This window comes from Elephantulus edwardii, unplaced genomic scaffold, assembly GCF_000299155.1.
Source record: "Elephantulus edwardii isolate Elephantulus edwardi_28Jun2011 unplaced genomic scaffold, EleEdw1.0 scaffold00172, whole genome shotgun sequence".
Lineage (NCBI taxonomy): Eukaryota > Metazoa > Chordata > Mammalia > Macroscelidea > Macroscelididae > Elephantulus > Elephantulus edwardii.
Window position 1 is genome coordinate 3,883,369 of NW_006399922.1, and position 7,669 is coordinate 3,891,037.

The 7,669-nt window shown below is 41.8% G+C and overlaps 1 pseudogene; it reads right to left on the minus strand.

The window, feature by feature from the left end:
- Positions 1-2,753: 2,753 nt before the first annotated feature.
- LOC102867488 lies at positions 2,754-3,277 on the minus strand (annotated as a pseudogene).
- Between the last annotated feature and the right edge of the window lie 4,392 nt (positions 3,278-7,669).

A 7,669-nucleotide genomic window follows, 5' to 3' on the forward strand; every position in this document is an offset into this window, starting at 1 on the left:
TTCTCAGATGATAGGTTATAATTTTTCACCTTTATTTACGTATACAACCTTTGCACCCAGTCCTCCTTTTCTTTGAGTTGTCACACAGGCCTGGTAACATTTCTTTGTAAATATCTGGGTTGCTAAATCTTCCTTTACAGAATTTTTGCCTTTACCTCTCTCAACACTGACTCTTGTTCCAGTTTCATGAGTATAGCTGAGAAACAAGGACAAAGAAAAAAGAAAACTGCTGCTTTCTACTCTCATCCAAGTAAACCATTGCTGGGGTTTTTTGTTTGTTTCTTTTTTTGTTGTTTGTTTGTTTTTTTACTAGTCCAAGTTTTTTATTTGGTATTTAATTCATGACAAAGCTTGAGGGGAAAAAAAGAGACTAGAATTTATTCCCAATTGGCATAAATATTACCACAATATATAATTACCAGAAAGTACAAAAAAATTTTTAATAGAATTTCTCTAGAACTAGAACACTATTCTCAATTAACCTAAATGAAAAATCTTGCTATAGCAAGAGTCAATTAACTGTGAATAATATATTTGTTGGTATAGAGTCACTATGTGTTTCAGGCAACTCTATGGCACATAACAACATCAACAACAATCCTTCTACATTGTAGGATACACTTATTCTCCCAAACTTTCATCTACCTTAATTATGCACTGTAATGTTACTCTTCTGTCTTTTTCATTGGAATGGGATTCTTTCTTTCTTTTTTTTTTTTTAAAAAAAGCAATTTCCCAAAGCTTTATTTAAGTGATTCATTCTAACCAAGGGTTCACTGGCCATGGGTCTCTGGGCCAGACACCATACACTAGTGTACATTCATACATATACACACACATTCACAGGACTAAATATTTATTATATGTAAGCGAAAGTAAGATAGTCTTTGTATGTTTAAAGATAGGAGCTCTGGTGGTGCAGGATTTAAGTGCTCAGCTGAGAAGCTGTCAGTTCAAAGCCACGAGCTACCTTGTGGGACAGAGACGAGGTGGTCTGTCCCCTCAAGAGCTGCAGTCCTGGGAGCCCTGTGGGGTACTTTACTCTGTCCTGCAGCACCACCATGAGTCTCCTCTGTCTGAAGAGGACTCCTAGGGGTACACCCAACAAAAGGTAGGTGGTTTGAGCCACCAGCTGTTCCCTGGAAGAAAGACGTGGCAGTCAAGCCTTGGAAACGCTGTGGGTCAACTCTATCCTGTCCTGTAGGGTCATTCGGAGTTGGCATTAACTTGATGGTAATGAGTTTGGCTGTATGACATTTCTCTTTAAAACGTCTGCAGATGGTGCAAATGGTTAGTGTGCCTAGCTGCTAACTAAAGGAATGGAGGATTGAATCCAGTCAGAGGCAGGCTGGCCTGGGGATGCAACTCGGCCAGTAGAAACCCTGTGGGGCGCAGCTCTACTCCAACACCAGACTGCCAGGAGTCCTCGTCGGCCTGCCAGAAACTGAAGGAAGCATAGGCTTAACAGGGCTTAACAGCATAGGCTTAACACACACTTAACAGGGGCCAATGCATGCTTATTGTGGGTGTACAGCACAGCAAAGGGGAGAGAGATCCAAATCAGGGGACACTGACAGTCTTGCACGCTACAAGTGCAGAGCAAAGGGGTTGGCACGATCAGGGTCTGGGAGCCCAAGGCCACCCTCCTGCCTGTCCCTTCCCCGGGTTGGTGCCAGGCCCTGGAACCAAGACCGTTGTCAGCAGCAGCCTTCCTCCTTCATGTCAAATGGCTCTGCTCCAAAAGCAGAATGAAACTAAGAAGGCGTCCCAGCTGCTGTCAACCCCTCAGTCTCACTTGAACACAAATGCCATGCAACGTGAGCATGGGCTCTGCCAGGGGCTCACAGGGATTCACCCAGGACAGGATCAGCACACACTGGCATCTCCCCTCTCCTACCACCCCCCATTCCCCAAAAAGTAACCCCACACCAGAGGAGAAACTTAGCCCTAACGAAAGGACAACTATTTTATACAATCCTTTTAATACTACACTAGCCTAGGGTGTTAGAAGGCTGTTAGAATCCTCCTACTACTATGCTAACCTAAGATATTACAGTCCTGCTACATATGTACACAGTGTCATCACCCGGGGGACCTGGGCACGTTATAGACATTGTAATGTTATTTTCCTCTTCTTGAGGTAGTTCAAAGCCTGGACCTCACAGATTCACATATCACCCTGCATTGCTGAGGTGGAGTCCCTATTACCAACATCCTCATGTCCAGAGTAGTATCCTTTTCTCCCTCGGATCACACAAAAGGATCTGACAGCGTGAGAAATAAACACTGAGAAATTACAAATCACAGACTAGAGAGCCAAAAATAAACCAACCCCCATATCCAAAAACACCCCCCTCAATCCACACACACAAACCCCTGTAACTGGTATCACACTAGACTAAAACTAAAAGAATAATCTACAAGTTTACCAAAACTACAGGCATTTTACAAAGTACTTGAGAAACAAACAGCTTATAAACTATGGTGGCACAGTATTGGGCAGGGCTTGGTTTTGTTGCACATGGGCAGCTGAGTCAGGCCGACTCTTAAAAAGTTTGGGTGCAGGAGCATGAAACGCGAGTCGTCTCATGCCCTGGGCCTGGATTCTCACAGGAGGCCAGGCAGCTGGGAATGGGAGTTTGTTTGCACAGTGATTCTCAGGTGGGTTAGGCAGGAGGCATCGCTGAGGCCAAGGGGTTCTGGCTGCGTTCTCGGGGCTGCACGCTCAGGGCAGTGCGCCCAGGGCTTCACGCTCAGCGCTGCTTCAGCAGCGCCGGGATACTGACCAAGGCCTGCTCCAGGTAGGCAAGAGAGCCCTGCGGGAGCTCAGCCGGCTTCTTGTGCTGCGTGCTGATGTCGTCCAGCACCTGTGCCAGACACCGCAGCTTGGTCGGGTGCTTCTGGACCAGGGCATCTTTCTGCTGCAGCTCGTTCCTCAGCTCCTCTTTGATAACTTGCTCTGGTTTCTGGACAGATAATTGTACTCTTTTTTGTAGGAAAAAACACTCTGTCTTGCGATATCCAGAGACTTCTGGATACACTGATCAACGCCAGTGCGAATTTCCTCCTGATTGGTGCTGCTGACATAGTCCTGACTCACCGAAGACGCAAACCAGGCCTCGAAAGAGGACTCCAGTTCGTCCACCAAGGTATTGCTCAAGCTCCTCGGATTCCCTGGCGTGGCCTGAAGAAGCGAAACCTGGCCCGAGAGTCCCGGCCTGGCCTGAGGGGCCCCCGGTGGCTGCCCGGAGAACATGCCACCCAGTGGGGCAGCCATGTCTGCAATGGCGGCAGAAGGCCTGCTGCGCATTAGAATGGGATTCTAACAGGTCTCTGTTTCTTTAATCCTCTTTCAAGCTATTCTCACCATGTTGTTGTTGTTATGTACCATCGAGTCGCCTGTGACTCATAGCAACCCTATGTACAATAGCCCTAAACTCTGTCCTATTCTGTGCCAATCACCATCTCCGACACACCGACTACCATTACCCCAGTCACTGAATCAACCCATCTTATCCAGGGTCTTCATCTCCTGCGCTGTCCCTCCACCCTCCCAAGCATGGCATCCTTCTCCACGGACTGGTCCCTCCTTGCAACATGTCCAAAGTATGTCAGATGAAGCTTCAGAATCCTTGCCTCCAAGGAACATTCCGGCTTCACGCCCTCCAGAACAAACCTGTTCATTTTCTTAGCAGTCCATGGTATATTCAATACTCTTCTCCAACACCACAGTTCAAAAGCATCAATTCTCCTTCTATTATCCCTAGTCATTGTCCAGCTCTCTAATGCATAGCAAGTGATTGCAAAGACAATGGCATGTATCAGGCTCACCTTAGTCTCCAGACTGACATCATTGTACTTCAATACTTTAGAGAGATATCTAACTGCAGACTTTCCCATTGCAATATGTCTTTTAATTTCTTGGCTGCTGGTACCAAGAGTGTGGACTGTTGGGCTAAGCAAACCAAAACCATAAAATTCACTTGTAAAACCATCTGGTCCAGGGCTTTTTTTGGTTGGAAGTTGTTGTATTACTTTTTCAATTTCTTCTTTTGTAATGGGTCTGTTCAGATGTTCAATTTCGGTTTGTGCCAGTTTAGGTAGGTTGTGTTTTTCTAAGTATTTGTCCATTTCCTCTAGATTTTCATATTTGTTTGAGTATAGTTTTTCATAGTACTCTAATGTTAGCTTTATTACAAACCAAAACTATAAACAATCTAATCTCTTCACCACACATCATGACGCTACTAATTGGCCCACTGGTGAGAATCTTTGTTTCCTTGACATTGAGCCACAATCTATACTGAAGACTGTAGTCCCTGACCTGCCACAGCAAGTGTTTCACGTCTTCCTCAGTTTCAGCAAGCAGGGTTGTGTCATCTGCATAACGCAGACTGTTGATGAGTCTTCCTCCAATCCTGATGCCACATTCATCTTCATAGGGCCCAGCCTCCCGGATTGTCTGTCTTGCATAAAGATTGAAAAGGTATGGAGATAGGATACATCCCTGGCATACACTCTTCCCAATTTTGAAACATACAGTGTTGCTTGCTTTGTTCTGACTACTGCCTCCTGGTCCAAGTACAGGTTTCCCATTAGCACAGTCAAGTGTTCTGGGATCCTCATTCTTTTCAGAGTTAGCCACAGTTTATTATGATCCACACAGTCAAATTCCCTTGCATAATCAGTAAAACAAAGATAGACATTCTTCTGATACCCCTTGCTTTCAGCCAAGATCCATCTAACATTAGCTACAATATCCCTAGTACCACAATCCTGTCTAAACACATCCTGCACTTCTGGTAGTTCTCTTTTGATGTGCTGTTACAGTCGTTTTTGGATAATCTTCAGCAGAATCTTGCTTGCATGTGATAGCATTTTACTAATTCCTCTTAATAAGCAAGTTTAAGAAGAAGGATGGGCAGTCTCTTTCCATGCAATTTACTGCCTCTGAAAACCTGCTGGAAGGAAAGCATTGAGTCTGTTCTAACTCAACCACACACAATAACAACACCTAAGATCCTAGTTTATTAAGAATGGCAATTTTAAAGTCAGATGATTAGAATAAAAGTTAAACATTCCTAAACTTTTAAGTTTGTCACCACAGAAAGATATTCTTGTAAAAACAACCAATCAATTCCTAAAATAATGCATTCATTTATGATGACTTAAGAACACAAGAGATCTCGATATGTATTAATTGTTACAAGTACAGGAAACTGAAACTATAGCACTCTAAATGAGAACAATTCTTTTCATAAAACAATTAAAATCCTGCTAAGAATAAACATTACTGAGAATTACATTTTAATATTAAGTTATGGAAGTACTTGTTTATTTAAAAGAAATAGTGTGATTTTTCCAAAATGAGAAAACGAGGTGTGTAGTTTTATGCACAGAAATACACTACTGTGATTATTCACGAACTCCAGCAATTTATTCTTTCTTCAGAGGTGTTAACATTTTTAGATCAAAATAAATTATATTATTGTTGTTGTTATATGGCATCAGGTCAACTATAACTCATAGTAGCCCATTGTTTTAAATTTCACTGAGTGCATTTTGTACTCAGTGGCACAAGCAATGATAATGAATGCGTTGTCATCTGTCTTTGTAAGGTTTTGAAATTTACAAAAAAGTGATAGAGTATATCTAAACTGTTAGTTGTACTCGTGCTTGGTATCAATTAATTTTATCATATTGATATACTACAAATATATGCACACACCATAGCAAGTATTAAAAAAGAGACAGCAAAGTTACTAAATATGAAAGAATTTTCTGTAGCCTATCTCCCATTTGTTATTACTGTTAGGTTGATTCCAACCCATACCCACCCCATGTACAAAAAAATTAAGTATTGCCTGATTCGGCCCCATCTTCACAATTTTTTTTGTACTTAAACTCATGATTGTGGACAATGTTACAATCTTTGAGAAGTTTCCTTTTCTTTCACTCACCCCTTTTTTCATAAAGCATGATGTATTTCTCCAAGGACTAGACCCTTCCGATAACATGCCCAAACTATGTGAGATAAAGTCTCACCATCCTTGATTTTACAGTACATTCTGATTGCAATTTTCCCAAGACATTTATTTGCTCTTTTGGCAGTTTGTGGTGTATTCCATATTCTTCATCAACACCACAATTCAAATTCATCATTGTTTTCAGTCTTCTTTATTCAACTTTAACATACATGTGTTGTCACTGTTACTTGTTGGTAAATCAACTATGATTCATAGCAACACTATGAATAGTCAATCTGAAGCCTGCCCTTTACTGTGCCAACCTCAACATTTCTGTTATACTTGAGTCCATTTTTGCAATCACTGTATCAATCCATCTCGTTGAAGTTCTTTCTCTCCTTTGCTGATTTTCTACCTTTCCAAGAATGACGTCTTTTCCAAGGACTGGTCTCTCATAAGAAAAAAAAAATGTCCAAAGTATGTGAGACAATATTTCACCATTCTTGCCTCTAAGGAGCACTTTGGTTGAACTTTCTCCAAGACATATTTGCTTTGTTTGGGGGCAGTTTATGGGATATTCAGTACTCTTTTCCAACACCACAACTCAAAAGCATCGATTCTGCTGTCATCCTTATTCACTGTTCAGCTTTCAGTTAGAGAAAATATACTGTCTTGGACTGGGTACATCTTAGTCTTTAAACTGTTCTTGAGTGCTTTGGAGAAGTCTTTGACAGCAGATTTTCCTAATGCAACCCCTCTTTTGATTTCTTGACTGCTGGTATCAAGGGTGTTGATTATAGATACAAGTAAGATGAAATAGTTGATAATTTCAGTCTTTTCTCCATCTAGTATTATGTTGCCTATTTGTCTAGTGGTGTTGATTTTTGTTTTCCTGGTGTTCAGATGTATAGTCTTTGATCTGCTGCAACTGTTCCTCATCAGTTTCAGCAAGAATAACATAGGTTGGTGAAGAGTCTTCCTACAATCTGGAGACCACATTCTTCTTTATAAAATTCAACTTCTTAATTTAATGTTATTTATACGAGCTCTAAAACCTGCTCTATCCTGAGCTAACCTAATTGCCTCTGACACACACACTCCCATTACCCCATTCACCAAGTCAATCCATCTCATCCAGGGTCTTCCTATTCTGTGCTGTCCCTCCATCCTCCCAAGCATGATGTCCCTCCTCAAGGACTGGTCCCTTCTTACAACATGCCCAAAGTATGTCAGGCAGAGCTTCAGAATCCTTATCTCCAGGGAGCATCCTGGTTTCATTCATTCACCCTTTCCAGGATGAATCTGTTTATTCTCCTAGTATTCCAGCACTGAAAAGCAACGATGCCAGTCAGGAGACTAGGTTGGATCTTAGTGCTGGTGGTCTTCACAATTACTTGCTATCCATCACAAAACTGGAGAAACTGCCTACTAGGAGGAGAGAAAATGTGATGGTTTGGGTCAGACACACTTTAGTGATGTCCTATTACTTAAGCCCCTTTATGCCTCAGTATTCTGAAAGACAAAAAAATACCAAAGGACTTCTCCAGACTGGAGGAGTCTGTGATGGCAAAAGAGCAAATTGCAACGTAGAGTCTTTATATGCTGGACCAGAGAAAATAGCATTAGTAGGACAATATGGTTAATGTGAGTAAAATATGTAGTTTAGTTAATAGTGTTGTTATGTGCTGTCAAGAAACTTGGTA